Source organism: Patella vulgata, chromosome 4 (genome assembly GCF_932274485.2).
Source record: "Patella vulgata chromosome 4, xgPatVulg1.2, whole genome shotgun sequence".
NCBI lineage: Eukaryota > Metazoa > Mollusca > Gastropoda > Patellidae > Patella > Patella vulgata.
In genome coordinates, this window is record NC_065882.2 from 13,464,080 (window position 1) to 13,487,228 (window position 23,149).

Below are 23,149 nucleotides of genomic sequence, written 5' to 3' on the forward strand. Positions count from 1 at the left end.
ATTGAGTCAGCTGGCATGGTTTTGATTCCCCGATTGTAGGGTCGCCTGTGCAACCTTGTGGGTTTTCCACGGGTCTTCCGGTTTCCTCCTGCTAAAGACCCCTACTTGCAAGCAAATTATAGAAATAAAATTGAACCATGTGTTAGTCCAGAAATGACCTGGTTTGTGTCGAGTCGACGTTAAACCCCATTTCTCACTCTCTCTATCTAACATTGATAGCATGGATTTTAGCGTGGATTCATGAGTCGTGAGAAATTTGATGTTTTCAGAAAAGTGCAAATCATGCTTAGTTACTTTAACAGTATGAAATTGTATATTGAAATCCTGAAATATTGATTACATGGCTCAGTCTGATTTGTCTTCAGTTTTCAAGTGTTCTCATCGTTTATCTTAATTAAAATAATAAAATGTCAAATGTTAACATCTATATAGTGACAGAAGCAAATGTTACATCTATCTGGAAAAGAACCAAATGTTAGTATCTATATAGAAAAGAACCAAATGTAAGATCTATAGGACAAAAGCAAATGTTACATCTATAGGACAGAAGCAAATGTTACATCTATAGGACAGAAGCAAATGTTACATCTATAGGACAGATGCAAATGTTACATCTATAGGACAGAAGCAAATGTTCAAGCCTGGAAATAAGGCACCTGTCACAGATAATGTCAGGCACAGATTCAGGCTTTGTCAGGCACTAAACCTCTGGTGCCTGTCATTTTGTCCAGCATCGATCTGTCTTTTTTTATTGATATTATTAACACATGTCCGGCACTAAGATGAAAATGTCAGAGGTACTATTTCGTTAGTCCTTGACATTTTTTCAGGTACATCTATATCCGTTATTTCCAGGCCTGCAAATGTTAGTATCTAGGACAGAAGGAAATGTTATAACTATATAGAACAGAATCGAAGCCATGTTAGTATTTAGGACAGCCTTGTAAAGCCTTGTCAATTCTGTATAGATCATTATAGACATGGACATCATTATTTAATTCTAACTATTATGGGAATCTACACCTCTTTGATTGAAAGGAGATAAACCACTTTGATTTAAAGGAGCTTAAACTCAGATTTGAAGAGGGCTAAACCTCTTTGATTTAAAGGAGGCAAACCACTTTGATTTAAAGGAGCTAAACCTCTTTGATTTAAAGGAGGCAAACCACTTTGATTTAAAGGAGCATAACCTCTGATTTAAAGGAGCTAAACGTCTTTGATTTAATAGAACCTGCTAAATGAGGCTCTTATTGCAACACTTAATCATGAAGTATATGACTTCAGAGTGAGACTCTTACAATCCTTAATCATGAAAGTAAATGACTTTAGAGTGAGACTCTTGCAATCCTTAATCATGAAGTAAATGACTTTAGCTAAAGGAAATGTGGTTCTTATGAAAACCCTTAATCTTAAAGTATATGACTTAAGCTAAGTGAGGTTCTTACAAACCGTAATCATGAAGTAAATTAAAGTAAATGCTCTTATGACATCCCTTAATCAAGAATTAAATGACTTAAGCTAAATGTGGTTCTTATTACAAACCTTAATGTTTCTGTGAATGATGTTTTTTGTGCAAAAATTTATGTTAAAAAAATTGCATCTTTGAAAGGGACCGAAGTTTATCCCCTTATTAATTATCGTGTTTTACCACATCAATTGTTTTGAGAAGATTTTATATAAAAATAATAATAACTTATAAATTTACAAAAATATGATAAATCTTGTAGTAGATTAGTGTAAAATATATGGTAGATATTTAGTCACAATAAACTTGTAATATTATCAGATACTCTTATTATGTAGAATGCTGACAGATAGAATTTAAATAAAATATGAATAAACTTTTGAAAAAAATATATTCTAGTGTTAAACTTATTTATACTTGTTCTACACACACACACACAGAAAGAAGAGAGAGAGAGATGCTGTTTAATGTCCACTGGACACAAACTAGGTCATGTCCGGACTAACACCTGGTTCAATTGTATTTCAATAATTTGCTTGCACCTAGGGGTCTTTAGCAGTGGGAGGAAACAGGAGGACCTGGAGAAAACCCACAAGGTTGGATAGGCAACCCTACTCCTTGTCAGGTATAACCAGGGAATCGAAAACACGCCTGTTGACTCGGTGACAGACCTTATGATACAGCGCGCACATGCTAACCTTTTGGCCATCCAACCCCCCACTTGTTCTACAAACTTGAAGTTTGAAAACAATGAATGGGTTCGGTGCACTTTAGATCATAAGGTCTGTTATTGAGTCAACTGTTGTTGTTTCGATTCCCAGAAGAGTAGTGTCACCTGTCCAACTTCGTTTCTTTTCTCTATTTCCTCCACCACTGCTAAAAAACAAAACCTACATGCAATTTACCATATTATGTTAGTCCCACAATGACCTAGTTTGTATTGAGTGGATGTTATGCCTATTTCTCTTTCTCTGTTTCTCTCACTCTCTCTCTCTCTCTTGTAAGAATGGAGGTGTGTCATTTTGGGATTCTGGGGCACAGCAGTACATATGAATTTTTATAGGTCCACATGAAAATTGTATATTGTCATCTACAATTTCTTGTGAACACTCTACAGGCTAAATTTATCATCTGATTGTTTTGAAATTGTTATACAGTAAACTTCGCATAAGTTGGATTTGTATAAGTCGGATCTTTGTTCAACTCGGATAAAATCCTTTAGACCCTTTGATTATTATTATTTCTGTGCGTAAGTTGGATCTTTGCTCAACTCGGATCAAAATGTTTGGTCCATTTGATCTAATTCCGGCTTGTTTCCTTCGCCTAAGTCGGATCGGCAGTATAATCACAACATGTTGTTAAAAATACATCCCTCTCCACCAAACGGCCTGGCTTACGCCATTAAAATCCAAATACAGGGCAGCGCACATTTTGCGCAACTCGGCCATATAAGACGAAACGAAATTGGAATTTTTATAAAAAATTTGATTGTAATTGGTCTAGGCAAAGCAATAATTGACTGAAGTTTCTCAGCTTTTCAACGATTCTAATTTTTCCCCACCCGAGCGTACCTAAATTTCGCTTCGTCTTATATGGCCGAATCATGTAAATCGGTACGCCACCCCACATCTTGACCTCAGTGGCGTCCGCCAAAGTCGTTTAGCAGGGATGCATTTTTAACATCATGTTGTGTTGCACATACTGACTCTAGCGAGGTAAGCAGGGTCTTATGTTCTCACTAAAATGTTCCTTTACATTGTTCAGGCATTCACAGAGACTGACACACGACCGTTTAGCAGTAAAAGTTGCCCAATAAATTTGACTGGGAACCAATAGGACGGTTCCTGAACGTACAGGTCGATAATGAGACCTATGTTCAGAGTTGAACTAGGTCTTCTGCTAACTCGGATCTTCACGTAACTCGGATAAAATTGGTCAGTCCTTTTAGATCTGACTTATGCAAAGTTTACTGTATGTTGTTTACATTCGTGAGATGAAGAAACCTATTTAATTTCAATAATTTCTGTTAATTTATTCTGGAGTTATGGCCCTTGTTTCTCTTTGTTGCAATGCTTGTAAATGCTTTAACGACAAAAGTTATCATTCAATCTGTATGAAATTTAGCATAAATATGGTAGCCTATACCGTATTTACACACAAAATTTAATGAGCAGGTTGAAACATAGATCTATATAGCCACAAGGACTTGCTAAAGAATGTTGGCCTATGTTGTTGTTTAATACAATTTATATATATTTATATATTATATTATGGTCAGGTTAAACATGCATTATGCAAGAGCAAAATCTGCTTATTACATAGTCTTTCTTTAGGCCTGAAATGTTATCTAAATTATCAATTAGACATTTATTAACTTATCCAGACCATAATAAACTCTCAATGGCATCGCTAGCCTGCGATATTTACTGGATTATGATCCTATTTGCTGCTCGACTTCCATTCATAATTAGACATTAATTAACTTATCCAGACCATAATTAACTCCTGATGTCAAGGCTAGCCTTCGATGTTGGCTGGATTGGATTCCTATATGCCGCTAACAGCCGTTGATAATTAAATCAAAAAAAGTGGATAATCGAGACTATGCTGTTCATATTAATGATTTTAGTAATGATGACCGAGACTATGCAAAAATTTCACCCACTTCTTTCTTGGCTCATGGTGGATCAATTTGACTGAAATTTTCAGCAAATTACCGTTACACTATCTAGTTTTTAACTATTATAGCGACAACTGCCATTTCTTTATCTTATCTCCCATAATGTATCTTTAATTTTAATTCAGATTCTTTGAAGAAGACATAAAAAAAGATAAAATCAGAAAAAGATTCTTGTTGGTCTAATTACCATGCATGTTTTTATAGTTCCAAGTACAATTGGGAGCTATTCATTTACCCTTGCAAACTCGTTTTTTTCTCTTTCAAGCGTATGCCTTCTTGTAAATGATTTTTACAACACAAGAACACTAAATTAAACTATAAAACATCAGTGCTGTCTCAAAAAGTAACCAAATAGCAATATGTCGAATCACTGACTGCCATTGATAATCAGTCTACCTTTACTCTTGATATAGTTGGCTTTATTTAAATTTATATTAATAAGAAAATCACTGTAAATTTATATTAATAAGAAAATCACTGATTCCTTTCAAAAATCAAAGCATCAGTATTCACAATTCGTGAAGATGCATAGATATTGAACAGAAGTCATGTGATGTAAACAAAGGCTCTCATGGAAATGAAATAAAATGGGGTTTAACGTCCTACTGTTCTGCTCCTATGCTGGGCTAATGAAGACCGGCATACGCCATACAGTGTGCTATGAGGGAAATTTTGCCCGGGCAGCGGCACTATCGCCTACTCTTATATCGAATTCCAACTGCCAAGGGATCTTTTACGTGCATTCCAATCTATGCAGGGGACCTAGGTTTTCCGTCTCATCCGAAGGACTAGACAGCTGTCCTTGTCAGGTCCTCTTTGCTGCATCACTGACAAGGGGGAACCACGCGGGAAAATCTGGATGAACTTACTCGGCCAATGCAGGGATCGAACACCCGACCTCCAGGCTAGTGAGCCAGCGTCTTACCCACTTAGCCACGTGATCCCCCGGACTCTCATGGCATTTGCAAACTTCCTGGAATGAACTATCAGGAGTTTATAACATTAATTATTCATCAGTAGACAATAAAATATGGTAAATAACATAAGGAGAAAACCTTTCTTTAAATATTTATGCTAAATATCATCTAGAGAAATCAAAACTGCGATAAATCCCAGTATGTTTGATTTTCAATTTTTTCTGAAGACGGTATTTTTAACAGTTTTTATTTCTGGGACGGTTTTATATCGAATAACTGAAATATCGCCTGGCTCTGACACCAACAGTATCAGTATGGCTGATCTAAAACATCTTGCGGGGTTGGGTCGTAAGATTGGTCCTGGCGAGGACAGTTTAGATCATAAGGTCTTTCATTGAGTCAAGTGGTGTGGTTTCGAGCCCAAGCTTGCATGTGCATTTTTTACTGGGTCTTCCAGTTTCCTCCCATTGAAATAAAATTGTACCATATGCTACTCCCAAAATGACCTAATTTGTGTCTTTTGGATGTTACCTCTCTCTCTCTCTCTCTCTCTCAAACATCCGGTGTGGTTTCCCCTTGTCAGTGATGCAGAACGGAGGGCCTGACAAGGACAGCTGCCTAGTCGTTTGGATGGGACGAAAAACCGAGGTCCCGTGTACACATTGGCGTGCACGTAAAAGATCCCTTGGCAGTTTGAATTCGATATAAGAGTAGGCCGTAGCGCCGCTGCCCGGGCAAAATTTCCCTCATAGCACACTGTATGGCGTATGCCCGTCTTCAATTAGCCCAGGTTAGGTGCAGAAGAGTAGGACGTTAAACCCCATTTCATTTCATTTCATTTCATTTCATTTCTCTCAAACATATTGTGTGCTCATTTCCAAACCAACAGTATCAATATATTATAGTGAGTCTAAAACATCCTCTGTCATCATTTCCTGTAGATCATTGAATAAAGATATATTATGGGAGATTAGATAGAGATGGTAGTTCTCACTATAATAGTTAAAAACTAGATAATGTAAAGGTAATTTACTGAAAATTCCAGTCAAATTGATCCACTATGAACTGAGAATTAAGCGATACGATAAAAAACATAGTCTCAATTATCCATTTTTAAATTTAATCAGAAGTAGCAGACCTAGTTTTAATCCAGTAAATATTGCAGGCTAGTGATGACATCGAGAGTTGATTATGGTCTGAATAAGTTAATTAGTAATTTAGATAACATTTCAGGCCTAAAGAAAGATCTGCAATAGACAGATTTAGCTCTTGCATAATGTCTGTTTAATGATCCTTACCAAGGAGTGAAATAACCCAGTTTAAATCTGACTCTGCTACAACAATGAATATTTGACAGAATTTTGTTGATAATAAAGCAGTGGTTGTCAGTTTGGCTTCTTCCCTGTTTTTTTTATTTTATTTTGTGAAATTGTTTTATCTTGGCATAATGAAGACCTGGATAGGATATAATTAAGAATATTTCAATCATAACTGTCCTGGATCATCAGGGGATTCAAGTGTTCCAAAAAAAAAGAAAAATGATAAAATAGACAAGTGTCTTATAAATGTTCTGTACAGTATTTGTGGTAATAATTGCTCAAAGACGTTTTTCAGATTGTACCTAATAGTAAGTGCACGAGGACCACACTACAAACAAACAAAACCAATTAGACAAACATGCGGACAAGACACAAACTACACAGACACGTTCTGCAAACAATAAACAACAAATATAAGAAATGAAATGAAATGAAATGGGGTTTAACGTCCTACTGTTTTGCTCCTATACTGGGCTAATGAAGACGGGGATATACGCCATACAGTGTGCTATCAGGGAAATTTTGCCCGGGCAGCGGCACTATCGCCTACTCTTATATCAAATTCCAACTGCCAAGGGATCTTTTACGTGCATTCGTATCATCCGAAGGACTAGACAGCTGTCCTTGACATGCCCTCCGTTCTGCACCACTGACAAGGGAAAACCACGTCGGAAAAAACAAATATAAGATCAAGTGAATGGATCTGGGCGCAGCCGTAAGCGTCCACTGTGTTGTACAATCTCCAGGCCTGTAATGAGAGAGAGACACAGAGAGAAATGGGGTTTAACTTCCGGCCTGTAATGATACAGACTTCACTCAAAATAAAAAAATAACAAAACAACATGGTCGTTTGCCGAATGGCGTTAGTGTGCCAGTTGACGTCATGATTTAGAATGTCTAAAAATTAATAATAATAAGGGCGATAATCTGGAAAATGCTAAAAATGAAGAAAATGTAGTGAGCAATCTACATTAAATATACATGCACTCTTTTTTCCAAAAGTTTGCAGTTAGGACACTGGACTAAACAGGGGGGTTGGATAGCCGAATGGTTAGCGCGTTACATCATGAGGTCTGTCATTGAGTCATCTGGCGTGGTTTCGATTCTCTGGTTGTACGTGGCAAGGAGTAGTGACGCCTGTCCAACCTCGTGGGTTTTCTCCTGGTCATCCGTTTGCTCCCACTGCTAAAGACCCCTATGTGCAAGCAAATTATTGAAATAAAATTGAACCATATGTTAGTACCAAAATGACCTAGTTTGTGTCAAGTGGATGTTAAACCCCATTTCTCTCTCTCCCATATAGAGCTGGGTAATTATTAGGTTGAATAAGGCACACGTCAAATGGAAAATATTAACATTCATGATAGTAAAAAAAAATTGTTCTCTCCACCGAGTAGCTATATATGCAAATGTCACATGTCACACCACGAGCTGTGATGTAATTAAAGTTATTTGAGTTACTTTTACTGTCCTATTGATTGGCTGATAAAAATACGCCACTTGTTGTAATAATGTTTAGTGCTATATCTTGTAACACGGTCTCGTATCATGTAGTGTCATAAAACAACTTTGTCATGTCTGCAATTTTGTTCCTGTACATTTGTTTGGTCGACGGTAAATTATGTATGTCAAATCGTGTATTGTACAGAACCTCGGGTTCATTTGGTCTTTTAGATCGAACGTGAAAAGGGAGGTTACTGGGTTACTATTTTTAAAAATCCCTTGGCAGTTGTAAATCCAAATACCCATGCCCAAATCAAAAATTGTAAAGAAGGTACAGTGTCAAAAGGGTGTATCTAAGAATTTCTAAAAATTAAGATATAGAACCTTTTGCATTTCAAAATTTCCACAAATCAAGATACAACATTTGAACACGATACCCAGAACTGTTCTAGTTGGCATAGAGATACGCAGCTTTGCCAGAAATGTGCATATTTATTGGGAGATTTTAAAAATGCAAAAAAAAAGTGTATTTGACTAATTTCCCGAGATACACCCTTTTGACACTTCACGGACGATATGCTGGTCTCAAATCGAGAAGTGGTATTAGGTGTTCTATAAAGAGTAAGCATACCCTGCCTCATGAGTGGGGATCACGGTGGCTAAGTGGGTAAGACGTTGGATCGGTAGCCTGGAGGTCGGGTGTTCCGTTCGATCCCTGCATTGGCCAAGAAAGTTCATCCAGATTTGTGCATGTCAGTGATGCAGGATGGAGGGCCTGACAGGGACAGCTATCTAGTCGTTCGGATGGGATGCAAAACCGAGATACTGTGTACACATTGACGTGCACGTAAAAGATCCCTGGACAGTTGGAATTCGATATAAGAGTAGGCCGTAGTGCTGCTATCCGAGCAAAATTCCGCTCATAGCACACTGTATGGCGTATGCCCATCTTCATTAGCCCAGTCAGAGAAGAACAGTAAGACATTAAAGCCCATTTCATTTCATTTCCTGCCTCATGAACTTCTGACATAGTGCATATGGCGTATGCCGGACTTCATTAGCCTAGTCGGAGCAGGATGTTAAACTCCACTGGATTAATGGTTTTATATGGAAAGAGCAGTAGTATAGTCAGAGACAGATTAAAAAAGTCAATCAAGGCAGATTAAGAAAGTCAATCAAGACAGATTAAGAAAGTCAATCAAGACAGATTAAGACATTAATTAAATAGTTAAAGTAGTTAATTAAAAGGGTTGATCACTTAATTACCTAATCAGTCCCACCTATTATCAACAATAATTGAGATGAGTAGTAGTTATACACTCAGTACAGTCAATATATTTTGGAATTTTGAGTATTATTTGCCATATCTTGATGTCTGATTAGGCATATCTCTGGTTGGACGTTTAGAAAATCGCGTAGGAGATGTCCGAAATATATGAGTGAAGTAGCATCCATGGACCTCTGTCCTGCACTACTAAAAAGGGGGAACCATCAGGGCTCGAATTAGCAGGCGACATGGGCGAAATAGTCGCCTAACCCATTGATGACTTCGCCCTAAAAGGCACTAGGGCGAAGTTGAAGTCGCCCTCACTTCGCCGTACATTTGTGCAAGGGCGAAGTAGATAACAGGCATCGATATCAAGTATCAACGGTAAACAAAGCATTTTCAAAACAACACAACACGTGTTTGCATTGTGAGCTTCGAAGGGAAAACTGAAAATTAAACAAGTTGTGAAAAGCAAAACATGTATTAATATTTTGTTTTTCGACTTTCTCTGTGTTGGCTGTGACAATGTTTAATAGTTTCAATGATAAACATTGTATTTGATGTCAACAGGAAATACAATTCTTTAAAATAAAGCGAAGGAATCGAATCATAAATCTCCGTTACAACCTCTGGCTTCGTCCAGAAATAACAGCCAATCAAAAGCTGCGATGGCCAATATGGCGGCGGATACGATATTTTTCATGTATTTCTGTCTAAGAATATACAAAGTACTGAATTGGTCCTCTTTCTTTGAAATAATTTAATAATAAAAAGAATAATAAACATAAAACTTGTAATTGAAAGGTGACGAAAGGTGTACATTGTTGTGTCTACATGGTACAGTCAATAAAGAACAACACGTTTGACGAGTGAAAATAGCGTTGACGTACATTTCTGTAGACGAATGGAGATATTAAAACAATTGTTATCAGAATGATTACAACATGTATTTAGAATGTGTTGATAGGTATAATGTCGGGTTGATAATTAAATCTACATTAATATTATTAGTTCCACTAATCTAAACACATAAACGTAAAACAAAGAAGGTAAGTGAGTGGTGTGTCAAAACAATTTCATACATTGTCGTAGGCCTACTACGTAACATATTCCTGAAGCAATGGCCCGAGAAATCCCGATTAACTCTAATCAAACGGAACACTGCGAGGAGTATGACTACGTACAATATGACTATCCTATTGTGAAAGGTGCTAAAACAATCACACAATAGACCCAGGACTAGTAATTAAATGTATTTAGGCACGAAAGGGTATAAATATTGATGTGTTTGATAGAGGGGTATCACAAATCTTATTTGTATTGCTAAAGTCAAGTCTGTCTTAGTACTAGTATATGTAATTTATTATCACAGTAATTTTGATACCAGTAAGAGTATGATGACATACTGAAATAAATATATGTGTGCAGCTAAACAATGTTTGTTTATGTATTTAGCATATTGACTGTGTAACGACTTGGTAAGATTGGTTGCAGCAATGCATGAAATATGACCTCTCCTTCAAGTCTCCCTATGTCTCCCTCACTTCTCCCTATTCTGTCTGTAGGGAGAAGTCACTTCTCCCTAAAATTTGTCCCTAGTTTGAGCCTTGGGAACCATACCGGAAAATCTCAATAAACTTTCTTGGCCAAGACTAGAATCAAACATGGCACATCCAGGTTAACCACCCATCATTTTACTTACTGTGCCACGGCGGCTTCCCTGCAGCAAATAAGAGAAACACTGTGATTGGATAAAAAAAAAATACATTAATTACCATAATTATTATTCATGTAATGCCATGTAGGCTACACATGTATGAGTTTATGTGGAGGTCAGCCTAAACTCCATTAAACACAATCTTAAAACAAACATGTAAACATCTTATTTATGAAAACAATTTGTGTTTTGTTCTATATCCAATTGCAAAATGCCACAAAAGGATTATAATTATTCATGTAAACTATGCTATACATGTATGGGGTTTATGTGGAGGCCATTCTAAACTATCCATTAAATACAAATTCACAACAAAAAAACACATACAAACATTGTATGAAAACAATGTCATAAATTAAAAATATTTATGGCTGATGGAAAAGACTTGTTCACTGGGGATTGAATGGTTCACAGCGTGCGTGTTGGATCAGAAAGTCTGTCATTGAGTCATTGAGTCAAGGTTTTGATTCCCTGCTTGTACTTGACAAGGAGTAGGGTCACCTGTCTAACCTCCTCAGTTTTCTCCTGGTCCTCCGATTTCCTACCACTGCTAAAGACTCCTACGTGCAAGCGAGTTATTGAAATTAAATTGAACCATATGTTAGTCCCGAAATGACATAGTTTGTGTCAAATGGACATTAAACCCTCTCTCTCTCTCTCTCTCTCTCTCTCTCTCTCTCTGATGCTGATGGAAGGTGGCTTGTTATGACTTCTGTGATTTATATATCTATACATTGAAATAAACACTTACATACATTAACATGAGCAAAACATCATCCATTAATTACATACATTAAATATACATGTATATCTAATGCTGTGAAATATGTAGACATGTAAGTCTGTGTGTGTTTATCTTGTATTGAAATATACATGTATGTATATCTATACTGCAGTCAAATCTCCACTGATTCCGTGACATGTAGACTGATAATTATGCCTTATGAATGATTTAATATCTGTAGTGTTCATCTTGTTGTATTATTGGGACCAACATATGGGTCAATTTTATTTCAATAATTCGCTTGCGTGTAGGGGTCTTTAGCAGTGGGAGGAAACTGGAGGATGCGGGGAAAACCCACGAGGTTGGACAGGCGACCCTACTCCTTGTCAGGTACAACCGGGGAATCAATTATTAATAAAGGACCATTTGATATTGATCAGATCTAAAAATAAAAGCATTGCGGTTCTTCAAGTAAAAAAATGCACGGGTCCAGCTATGTGGTTTTTACTGCAAGCACTTCGCTTTTTCACATAACGCAAGCAAATTCTTTTTCCCCACATGTTTTTTTCTATCCGCTCTGATGACGCCAAACATGATCAGTCAGCTGGACCTCCTGTTTTAGCTTTATTATGACAAACAGCGATTTTATAAGTGTGCTTTAAATTGACTTTTTAATATACAAGGACTTTTTATTTTGTGTGTTAACCAATTTTAAGGAGACTTTTGATATACAAAGACATTTGTATTGTATCTTTTTACCAATTTCAACCCATTAAGTGTAAATAATTTAATTAAATCAACCTGTCTATAATATCATATCTAATGTATTGGACGTTAAATCTTTAATAAACAACAACAACAACATCAAGTAATTGCTTCATAGTTCTAAGCACAGGGCCCTTATTCACGAAAACTTAACTAAGTTACAACCAAAATTTTAAGAAATACTGCAACTTCATTGGATATATGCAAATTGATTTTACTGGTCAGCCAATCGAATTGCAGTATTTCTTAAAATTTCGATTGTATCTTAGTTTAAGTTTTCGTGAATAAGGGCATTAGTTAAGATTAGATAAAATCGGACCCATCAGATGGCATCGTGAGTTGATTATGGTCTGTATAAGCTAATTTAAATAACATTTCAGGCCTAAAGAAAGACCTGCAATAGGCAGATTTAGCTCTTTCATGTTGTATCTTTAATTATATTTAATTACTGTCCGCACCAATGCTTCAGTCATCATTTAATAAATGATTTTTAAAACCTTATTGTGTTTATTGTTTGTTTTGCTGTTATGTAGGGCTAGATCTATTTGTTAAGACCAGCTCAATTTTCGTCAAGGTTGCTGAGAGGTAAATAAGCTTAGGGCAAGTGATTGTTAGCGAGATTGTAGGTTATGGTTAGGATAAGCATTAGGGCTAGGTCCGGGGTTAGGATTAGGGTTGGAATTAGCGCTAGCCTTGTTTACATCTCTTGACCTTTGACCAAACTTGAAATTGAAATTGGCCTTATCAATTAGATCTATCCCTTATCTGGGGCAGAGAGCACAAATATATATTGTGAATGTTGATTTATAACATCATGAATTATTAATAAATTTTGTTTTTATTTTAGATAAGTGTATGACAGATGACAAGATAAAAGAAGTTGTCGTTGGTTTTAGTGGAAGGTTTATTTATTTGTCGGTCAGGTCCGATATCTGTTTTCGTCCTTGAAAATACAGCACTCGTTTGACACCTTATATTATTTTTTTACCTGTGTCAGTGAAAGGTCAGAGGTCAGCCAAACTATAACAGGTAAGACATTGATCTGTATATATTCATTCAGGGATAGGACAGGGGGCTGGGGGCTAACACTCTAGGGGTTCTCACCCCCCAGGCCCAAGAATAACTGACCGTAAATGGTGCTTTCTAGAGTATATCCGGACTACAAAACGTCCTTTGCCTTGCTTATGTACATTCGAGACTAAAAGTGGCCCCAAACTCAGTCGTCGTTGTTTGTATTTTAGAGGAGAGTCGAAAAGACCTCCCCTTAATCAGCAAATTAAAAAAATAACTCCCCTAAAAAAAACTCGCCCAGTTTCGATAAGAAGAGTGATTTAGAAATTAAGGAGAGTGATCTGATATTAAGGAGAGTGATTAGTTTTGTGTATAGGAAATGGTTCTGAAGATCAATAACTGCATGTAAAGTGGTCATTTCTAGTTTCATAAATGATAATACCCCCCACTCCCGACTTTGTAAAGGAGAGCGATTTTCATTCTTAAACGGAGGGAGAAAAACCTCCCCTCTGTCGACATTCAGGTGCACAGCAGAGGTTCAGAGCAATCACTCACCTTAAAAGAAACAATGAAATAAATTGGGTCTCTCTCTCTTTCTGGATGTTAACCCCATCTCTCTCTTGGATGTTACCCCCCCCCCCTTGTCTTGGATGTTACCCTCTTCCCTCTTGTCTTGGATGTTACCCTGTCTCTCTCTCTTGGATGTTACCCTCCTCCCTCTTGTCTTGGATGTTACCCTCTTCCCTCTTGTCTTGGATGTTACCCTGTCTCTCTCTCTTGGATGTTACCCTCCTCCCTCTTGTCTTGGATGTTACCCTCTTTATCTTGGATGTTACCACCCCCCTCTTGTCTTGGATTTTACCCTCTTCCCTCTTGTCTTGGATGTTACCCTGTCTCTCTCTCTTGGATGTTACCCTCCTCCCTCTTGTCTTGGATGTTACCCTCTTTATCTTGGATGTTACCACCCCCCTCTTGTCTTGGATGTTACCCTCTTCCCTCTTGTCTTGGATGATAACCCCATCTCTCTCTTGGATGTTACCCTCCTCCCTCTTGTCTTGGATGTTACCCTCTTTATCCTGGATGTTACCCACTCCATCGTGGATGTTACCCCTCCCCCCTCTTGTCTTGGATGTTACCCTCCTCCCTCTTGTCTTGGATGTTACCCTCCTCCCTCTTGTCTTGGATGTTACCCTCTTTATCCTGGATGTTACCCACTCCATCGTGGATGTTACCCCTCCCCCTCTTGTCTTGGATGTTACCCCTCCCTCTTGTCTTGGATGTTACCCTTTCTCTGTCTTGGATTTAACCCCTCCCCCCTCTTGTCTTGTATGTTCTACCCCTCCGCCCCTCCTGGATGTTACCTCATCTCTCTCTTGGATGTTAGCTGCCCCCACCACCCTTCTCTTGGATGTTACCCTTTCTCTGTCTTGGATTTTACCCTCCCCCTCTCTTGTCTTGTATGTTCTATCCCTCAGCCCCTCTTGGATGTTACCTCATCTCTCTCTTGGATGTTAGCTGCCCCCACCACCCTTCTCTTGGATGTTATCCTCTCTCTGTCTTGGATGTTACCCTCCCCCCTCTTGTCTTTGATGTTCTGTTCTACCCCCCCCCCCTAGATGTTACCCCATCTCTTTCTTGGATGTTAGCTGCCCCCACCACCCTTCTCTTGGATGTTACCCTCTCTCTGTCTTGGATGTTACCCTCTCTCTGTCTTGGATGTTACCCTCCCCCCTCTTGTCTTTGATGTTCTGTTCTACCCCCCCCCCCCTCCTAGATGTTACCCATCTCTTTCTTGAATGTTCGCCCCCCCTCCCCCTCTCCTTCTCTAGGATGTTACCCTCTTTCTCTCTTGGATTTACTACCCCCCCCCCCCCTGCTCTTGGTAGATGTTTAAATTTGGGTATAGTCGAGTCCTTAGCAGGAAATTTTCTCAAGACGAACATGCACAATATAAATATTAGTAATGAATTATATAAAATTGGGGCCATCTGTGACTAAATATTATGTATTTACCTACTCCAGGATTTCTCTCTCATCTTCTGTGTTATAACTCTTACTCCTTTTAATAATTGTCAGAGATATAAAGTAGTCATATTTCTCAGCTTTCAAAACTACACAAATTATCACTCAATCTATTGCTAATTAAAATCATATCTTTGTTTATTTTTTCGTCTTTTGGTGCTTGGGTGGGCTTTGGATCATATGATCTGTCATTGAGTCAAGAGGTCTGGTTTCGATTCGATATAGAACGGCTGCTGTTCACAAATCTGACATCTAAAACTTGGTTATCGGTTAATCCAAGGGTGGCCATACTGTTACATTCCATGAACCAAATATTATTAACCCTACGACTTGAGGTATGCCATATAACTTCAAAAGATTAAATTAAGAAAAAATGTTAACAGAAATAGAACACTATATGGGTTAACCTTAACAACCATGGCCAAGGAACTGTACCACTTTGTTCTGTAACAAGATTGGGGAAAATTACGGCCAGTTAAAGAAGGTCACATTGGCTGAGAAAGTTCATCCAGATTTTCCGGCGTGGTTCCCCCTTGTCAGTGGTGCAGGATGGAGGGCCTGACAAGGACAGCTGGCTAGTCGTTCGGATGGGACGAAAAACCGAGATCCCGTGTACACATTGGCATGCACGTAAAAGATCCCTTGACACATGGAATTCGATATAAAAGTAGGCAGTAGTGCCGCTGTCCGGGCAAAATATCCCTCATAGCACACTGTATGGTGTATGCCCGTGTTCATTAGCCCAGTTCGGAGTAGAACAGTAGGACGTTAATGCTCATTTCATTTCATTTCATTTCTTTCATATTAGATCATTGTTATAGAAGAAGGTCTGCAGTGTTTCCGCTGGCTTCAAAATTTGTATCAGTAGAGATTAAAAATACCAATCCACTGATAGTTTTACCAGTCTGATGAAAACAACATTTTACCGGCAATCAATCTTGTAAATTTATTGAAATAAACACTTCATTGAAACAAAATGAATATATTGTGAAAAAAAGCCACGTGGATCACAGCATCGATTGTGAATCGATGGATGCTCCGTATGGCAAGGAACAAGTCGTTGGGATGGGACGAAAAAACCAAGGTCCTTTGTAGATATTGGTGCACACGTTATCGAAACCATGACAATTGTATTCTGTTAAACAGGAAGAGTAGGTGATCAAAGTGCCAGTGTCTGGACAAAATACCCGAAATAGCACACTGCATCATGTATACATGTCTTCAAAATGGCATGCAATTAAATGAACCCCTGACAGTTGGCATTTGAAATAAAATAAGCCCTAGTGCTGCTGTCCGTGCAAAATCCCCCAATATAGCACACTACATGAAGCATTCCCATCTTTATTAGCCTAGTTGGAGCAGAAATCCTATCTCGTTTCATTTCATTTCTCTCCCTGTAAGTTGTGCAGGCCGAGTGCCTGGCAAGGAACAGGGTCTAGTGCTTCCGCTGTCCATGCAAAATTCCCCTCATATAGCACCCTGCATGGCATATGCTCTTTTTCATTAGCTCGATTGGAGCAGAAAAGGAGGATGTTCAATTGCATTTGTCATTTGTATTATTGGTCTTCAAAGCAATGTATCGTTAATTAAACGTATTGACATTCCGTGGTTGATCTTTCTCTGCTTTTCTCTGTGATTCTTGTAACCATGACATATTGATTCTGCCAGGAATTTCGTAACCACTTTCAACAGAATATTCCAATCCAATCTATTTATGATTCTTTCCTCACATCCTCATAAAACTCTTTTATCAAATCAAATCAGCTGAAACATAAATTACTTTCATGACTAACCAATCAGCACGCCTCTTTTATCAACTGTGAACAATTTATTTAAACTGATAATGATCATAAAATAATTGACAATATTATCTGCGAAATAACTGTAATTGAGTGATCATTGTTGACCTTGACCTTAATAAACTGTTTGTTGTAGTAACAAACCCATGTTTAGTATCGCCTCTCCATGAAACAAAACCTTGACGATACTGCAGATTTTAAAAATCAATGTTTTTCTTAACCATGTTATCAATATACAAAGTTGACCAAAATGATAGAAATTTAGCGTTATTGTTGATTATTTTCCAGGATTTAAAAAAAAAAAAGTTTAGGAACTTAGTGAAAAAAAAATAGGTGCAATTATTGTTTGAATATTGTAATATTTTAAATCTACAAGATGTTTGTTACATCCAGTGGAAGGGGGTTGAGTCAAGTGCCATGGTTTTCGATGCCAAGCTTGTAAGTGACAAGGAGTGTAGTTGCCTGCCCAACCTCATGGTTTTTTTCCCGGGTCTTCCAGTTTCATCCATCTGCTAAAGATTTGTAAATGAATTATTGAAATAAAATTTTATCATATGTATGTCCCAAAGTGACCTAGTTTATGTTGAATCAATGTTAAACCCCACTTCCCTCTCGGTTTAAATAGAGTGGTCTGTTTATTATATCCAGTGGTTCTATTTGTTATATTCAGTGGTTTTATATGTTATATCCAGTAGTCTGTTTATTATATCCAGTGGTTTTATTTGTTATATCCAGTGGTTCTATTTGTTATATCCAGGGGTCTGTTTATTATATCCAGTGGTTCTATTTGTTATATCAAGGGGTCTGTTTATTATATCCAGTGGTTCTATTTGTTATATCCAGTGTTCTGTTTATTATATTCAGTGGTTCTGTTTGTTATATCCAGTGATTCTATTTGTTATATTCAGTGGTCAATTGTTCTATTTGTTATATTCAGTGGTTTATTTGTTATATTCAGTGGTTATATTTGTTATATCCAGTGGTCAGTTTGTTATATTCGTTAGTTCTATTTGTTAAATCCAGTGGTTCTATTTGGTTATAGTATAACTGTTATACATAATAGTTCTGGTCGTTAAATTCAGTTATAAATTGCCTTCAATCAGAATTACCCTAAAACTGTTTTCATAAAAACAACCAGTATTCATTCCTAGACTTAGTTGATTTTTTTTTTTATTTTCATTTCACATGGAATCTACTTCCTTCATTTGATCGACTTCATTACACATCAATATTCCATTAAACCGTCCCGCAGCAAGGTAGAATTGAATTTGATAATTGACGTACACGGATACAATAGTCGAATCGTTAAAATAGATTACTGATTCATGTACCATACTATTAAAATATCTGTTGAATAAATAAAAAGGTTGCCTGTCGGCACAAAACATGTCCTGCTTGTACTACTTTTTTGCACAATGAAGATAAAATATGCGATGTAGTGTGCTACAGTGTGTAAATTTCACATCAGTCTGTCGGCCTTCCGCCAATAAATAACTGAAAGGGATGACATACTTTCATTTGGAAGATGGTGGGTCGGTCCTGCGAGAATATCGGCTAAATATTATTCACTGGGTCAGTCCAATTACTATCATAAATCCATGAATAAAACAAAATTCAAGTGATATAAAATTGAAAGACTGAAGTTCAAAATTCTGGGAAAACCTAACAAACAAATAATTTCAGCCATGGGCTTTCGGGTAAAATGAGTGGACTTTCCCGCCATTCTTTCTCTTGCTCTCTCGTCATTAGCAGACTTGATTATCAAGTCGAACTTGAGTCCGATTCGTGGGACTCGAGTTTCCACCTCTGGTTTTAACGGTCATGTTAATCAGTATTCTTCAGAATAAACATCAATTCTGAGGTTAAAAAGTATGGAATGCTTTTCCATTTTCCTTCATATGTATAAGAGATAAGATAAACGTTAAAATTGTCATGTGAACCGTCAATGGATATTGAATACAAATCCTTGGCACATATTTATTTTAACTTTTAAACCCATTCCAAAATGGCTGTAAAAAACACCTTAGGAACATAAAAATTCCAGACACAGGGGATGGGGACTGAGGGAGGTATAATGTGTGTGTTTATTGGGCCTACAAGTTAATGTTAGGACCTACAACTTTTATGAATGGAGTCGACCAACAAGTCCTTCTGGCTTACAAAAATTCCGCCTCTTCTTCAACATATTCCAACTGTCAAGGGTTCTGTGACGTGCACGCTCGACTACCAGTTCTCATAGAGACTGTGGGAAGCCAAGATGGCTCAGTGAGTAAGAGGCTGGCTTGCTAACCAAGAGGTTAAACCGCGTTTCAGTTTGCTAACCAAGAGGTCACGGGTCCCTCCTGATGTTGGCCGAGAAATTTCCTCAGGATTTTCCAGAATGGTTTTCCATTGTCAGTGGTACAGGATGGAGAGTATGGCAAATGTCTAGTTGTTTGGATGAGCCGAAAAAACTGAAGTCCTGTGTGCACATTGGCGTACATGTATAAAAACCCTTGACCATTAGAATGCTGTCTGGGCCAAATTTCTCTCATAGCGCACTGTATTATGGCCTGTGTTTTTTTAGACCAATCGTGCAAACAAGTTGGAAGTTCTACCCCATTTCATTTCATTTCATATAGACTACATGTAGTTAATTCCTATAATCTGAGTTCAGTAAATCGTCTGCCAGTTCTCCATCATTAAGTTATATAAATTATTGATTTGGTTACAGTCACACCCTATAAACCATCAAATCGCTTTAATTATTACCAACAAACCCAGCGGAATCAGTACAAGAAATGGAAGCTTATTACATGCAACAGATCAAGCTTAAGGCACAACCAAATTCTTTGAAAATATTTTGATTGATGGAGAGATATTGTTATTATTATAAATTGTCTTCTTTAGCATCGTATGAGAGAGGGAGAGAGAAATGGGATTTAACCTTCAATAATTTTCAATAATTCGCTTGCACATAGGGGTCTTTAAAAGTGGGAGGAAAACGGAGGACTCGGATAAAACCCACGAGGTTGGACAGATGGCTCTACTCCTTGCCATGTGCAAGCTGGGAATTGAAACCACACCATTTGACTCAATGATAGACCTCATGACCTAAAGTTCTTGCCTAAGACCATTTGGCCACCCCGCAGAGAAAGAGACATACAGAGATAGAGATAGAGAGAGGGTTTAATGTCCACTTGACACAAACTAGGTCATTTCGGGACTAACACATGGTTCAATTTTATTTCAATAATTTGCTTGCACGTAGGGGTCTTTAGCAGTGGGAGAAAACTGGAGGAACCGGAGAAAACCCACAAGGTTGAACAGACGACCCTCCTCCAGGGAATCGAAACCATGCCAGTTGACTCAATGACAGACTTTATGATACAGCGTGCACATGCTGACCATTCTGCCATCCAATTCCACTGAGTGACTTTAAGAAACATATGTATGAATATGTTTGGCCTATTGGTGTTGTTATTATTGATGAAGTTAATTATGATGAGATTAGACACATGATGTAATAAGTCAGTTGATCTACAATATAACCATTAATATCCACAAAATATTGATCAACATTACATCACTGTGTAGACAACATATCTCAAGGTGAGGGGGGGGAATTTAGATCATAAGGTGTACAGCATTATAGGCAGGGGTGGATTTGGGCCGGAAACCGGCCCGGGCTACCGTGTCGGAGCGGCCCCTTTTACTGAACCCCAAATATGTGTTTTGGTGGCATATCTGATTATAATCTCTGTCAAATAATATAAACTCATAAATCGATTAATTTAGGCCAAAATCCCGACCTGCAAGTAATTTACAACCATCAACCTGTGAAATTATAATATCGTCATATTATGCCGGATTCCGAATTCCGGCCCACACCCAGCACACTCGGCCCAGAAAGTCTATTATACCAGCAGCCCATTCCGAATGGTTAGCATTTCGCGCTGTATCATAAGGTCTGTCATTGAGTCAACTGGCATGGTTTTGAATCCCGGGGGGGTGTGATTTAGATCTTAAGGTCTGCCCAGCATTACATCACTGTAGGTAACATCATTCAAGGAGGTGGGTGGGGGTGGTTTAGATCATAAGGTACAGCATTATGTATCACTGTAGGCAACATACTTCAAGGGGGCAGGGTCATGGTGGCTAAGTGGGTAAGACGCTGGCTCACTAGCCTGGAGGTCGGGTGTTCGATCCCTGCATTGGCCGAGAAATGACCTAGTTTGTGTCGAGTGGACGTTAAACCCCATTTCTCTCTCTCTCTCTCTCTCTCTCTCCCCCTTGTCAGTGATGCAGGACGGAGGACCTGACAAGGACAGCTGTCTAGTCATTCGGATGGTTTAGATCATAAAGTCTGTCCAACATTATGTCACTGTATAGGCAACATATTTCAAGGGGGTGGGTGTGATTTTGATCATAAGGTCTGTCATTGAGTCTCTCAGGTCTCTTATGTCGCTCCCACTGCTAAAGATCACTTTTTGAACAATGAACAATATGGTTTTATGTAAATCAAGAATCAAAATGACCAATGATAACAATCATTTTATGAAAATCAAGAAATGTTTTTTGTGGGAAAGTGAAAGTAACTATGGTAAACTCAGACAGAACCATTTGCCATTTAAATATTTGTATTAATAATATTGCTAATGTATTGCTAATGTGTAAATAAGCTTAATTTGAATCAGTTCTTTATTTGCCACTAGAAACCCACTGACTGATAACAATACCAAAAACAGTGTACATCGTTATGAAATATTGATGTTCTCCTATTCCTGCAGCTTATGAAAATACAATTAACAGTTTGCTTGGCTTCAGCTTGACGACTGTGTATGATTGTCATTCTTAGTGTACTATCATTCACTTGATGAAAGAAGCTAGAACTGAGAACGAGTCATTGAACGTCGTCATGGATAGACACATACAGAGAGTATTGACGAATGCATTAAGTCGGAACTCATGAAATAATAGTGTCTTGTTACTGGACGATCGGGACAACTGTGTGTTACGGCACCTGTGAGCAACAATTTGCTGTCAAATATTGATCTGAACGGCAACACTTGACTATGTCATGTGATTTATCTACCTTCTTTCCATTGGCTAATCTTCTTTAGATAGCCATAATTGAAGCTGTGATTTTTAGATGTTTGTAGTTGAACAGAAAATAAAAGGATGCCATTTTTTTAATCTTAATCGGTTAATCCGTTTAATCCATTGTTGAATTTATTACGTGAGATTAGGACTAGTGAAGACCGTATCGGAGATAGGTAAGTCATCATTGATATCTGTATTTTCTGTCATGCTCAGGAGTAGCTTAATATTCACCCTCAGTGTCTTGTCTGTTTTGAAGAAAATGGCTACAGCACAAACAGAAATGTTTTTTTCTTTTATTGTTTACGTTCATTATTGGATCTGTGCTTTGATTTAATTGAAATCGTGAAAAATAATGTTCACTCGTAAACATTGTTAATTTTCGTTAAAAATATTTTGATTTTCTGTCAAATGTCAAGGAATTGGCAAATATTTGCTTCCACTGTCAGTTTTGAAAAAATATGGCTACAGCTTCAACGTAAAATGTTTTTTTTTATGTTTATATGTTTGTGGATTTCTACTTAAATCATTTCACATCATCCTCATTTGTGAGTATGTGTTAAATTTCATTATAAATATCATTATTTCTTCTCACACGTCCAATACACATGACAATTGTCAAGTTGGTTGTGACAAAAATGGCTGCAGCTTCAACTTTATAGTAATGGTTCTATGCTTGAAATCATTTAGCATTTAGTTTACATTCGTTAAATGGCATTTTGTAATAGGGACATAATCAAATAAAACATGTTATTTATTTGTTTTGATATGCTTGATAATGACTTGTGAAATCTTGGTGAAATATCGTAGTGTAATAAACCATAGTAATTGTTATACATATTGTTTTATTTGATCTAGTACAGTTGTAAATATTGGTAAATTTTCTTCGTCCAGTTAACACAACGGACAATCTCACATCGGTCCACAAAAGAGACACACAT

The 23,149-nt window shown here is 37.6% G+C and overlaps 1 protein-coding gene across 2 annotated transcripts in view; it reads left to right on the top strand.

Moving 5' to 3' along the window:
* Positions 1-23,149, top strand: part of LOC126819557 (neurocalcin homolog) — a 269,509-nt gene that overhangs the window by 173,182 nt on the left and 73,178 nt on the right. The window contains exon 2 of one of the 2 annotated variants that reach the window (XM_050547701.2): positions 13,145-13,326. The gene's annotated coding sequence lies outside the window, so the exon portion shown is untranslated. Of the gene's footprint in view, positions 1-13,144; positions 13,327-22,234; positions 22,385-23,149 lie in introns of those variants that run through there. The other variant, XM_050547702.2, reaches the window with a different exon arrangement.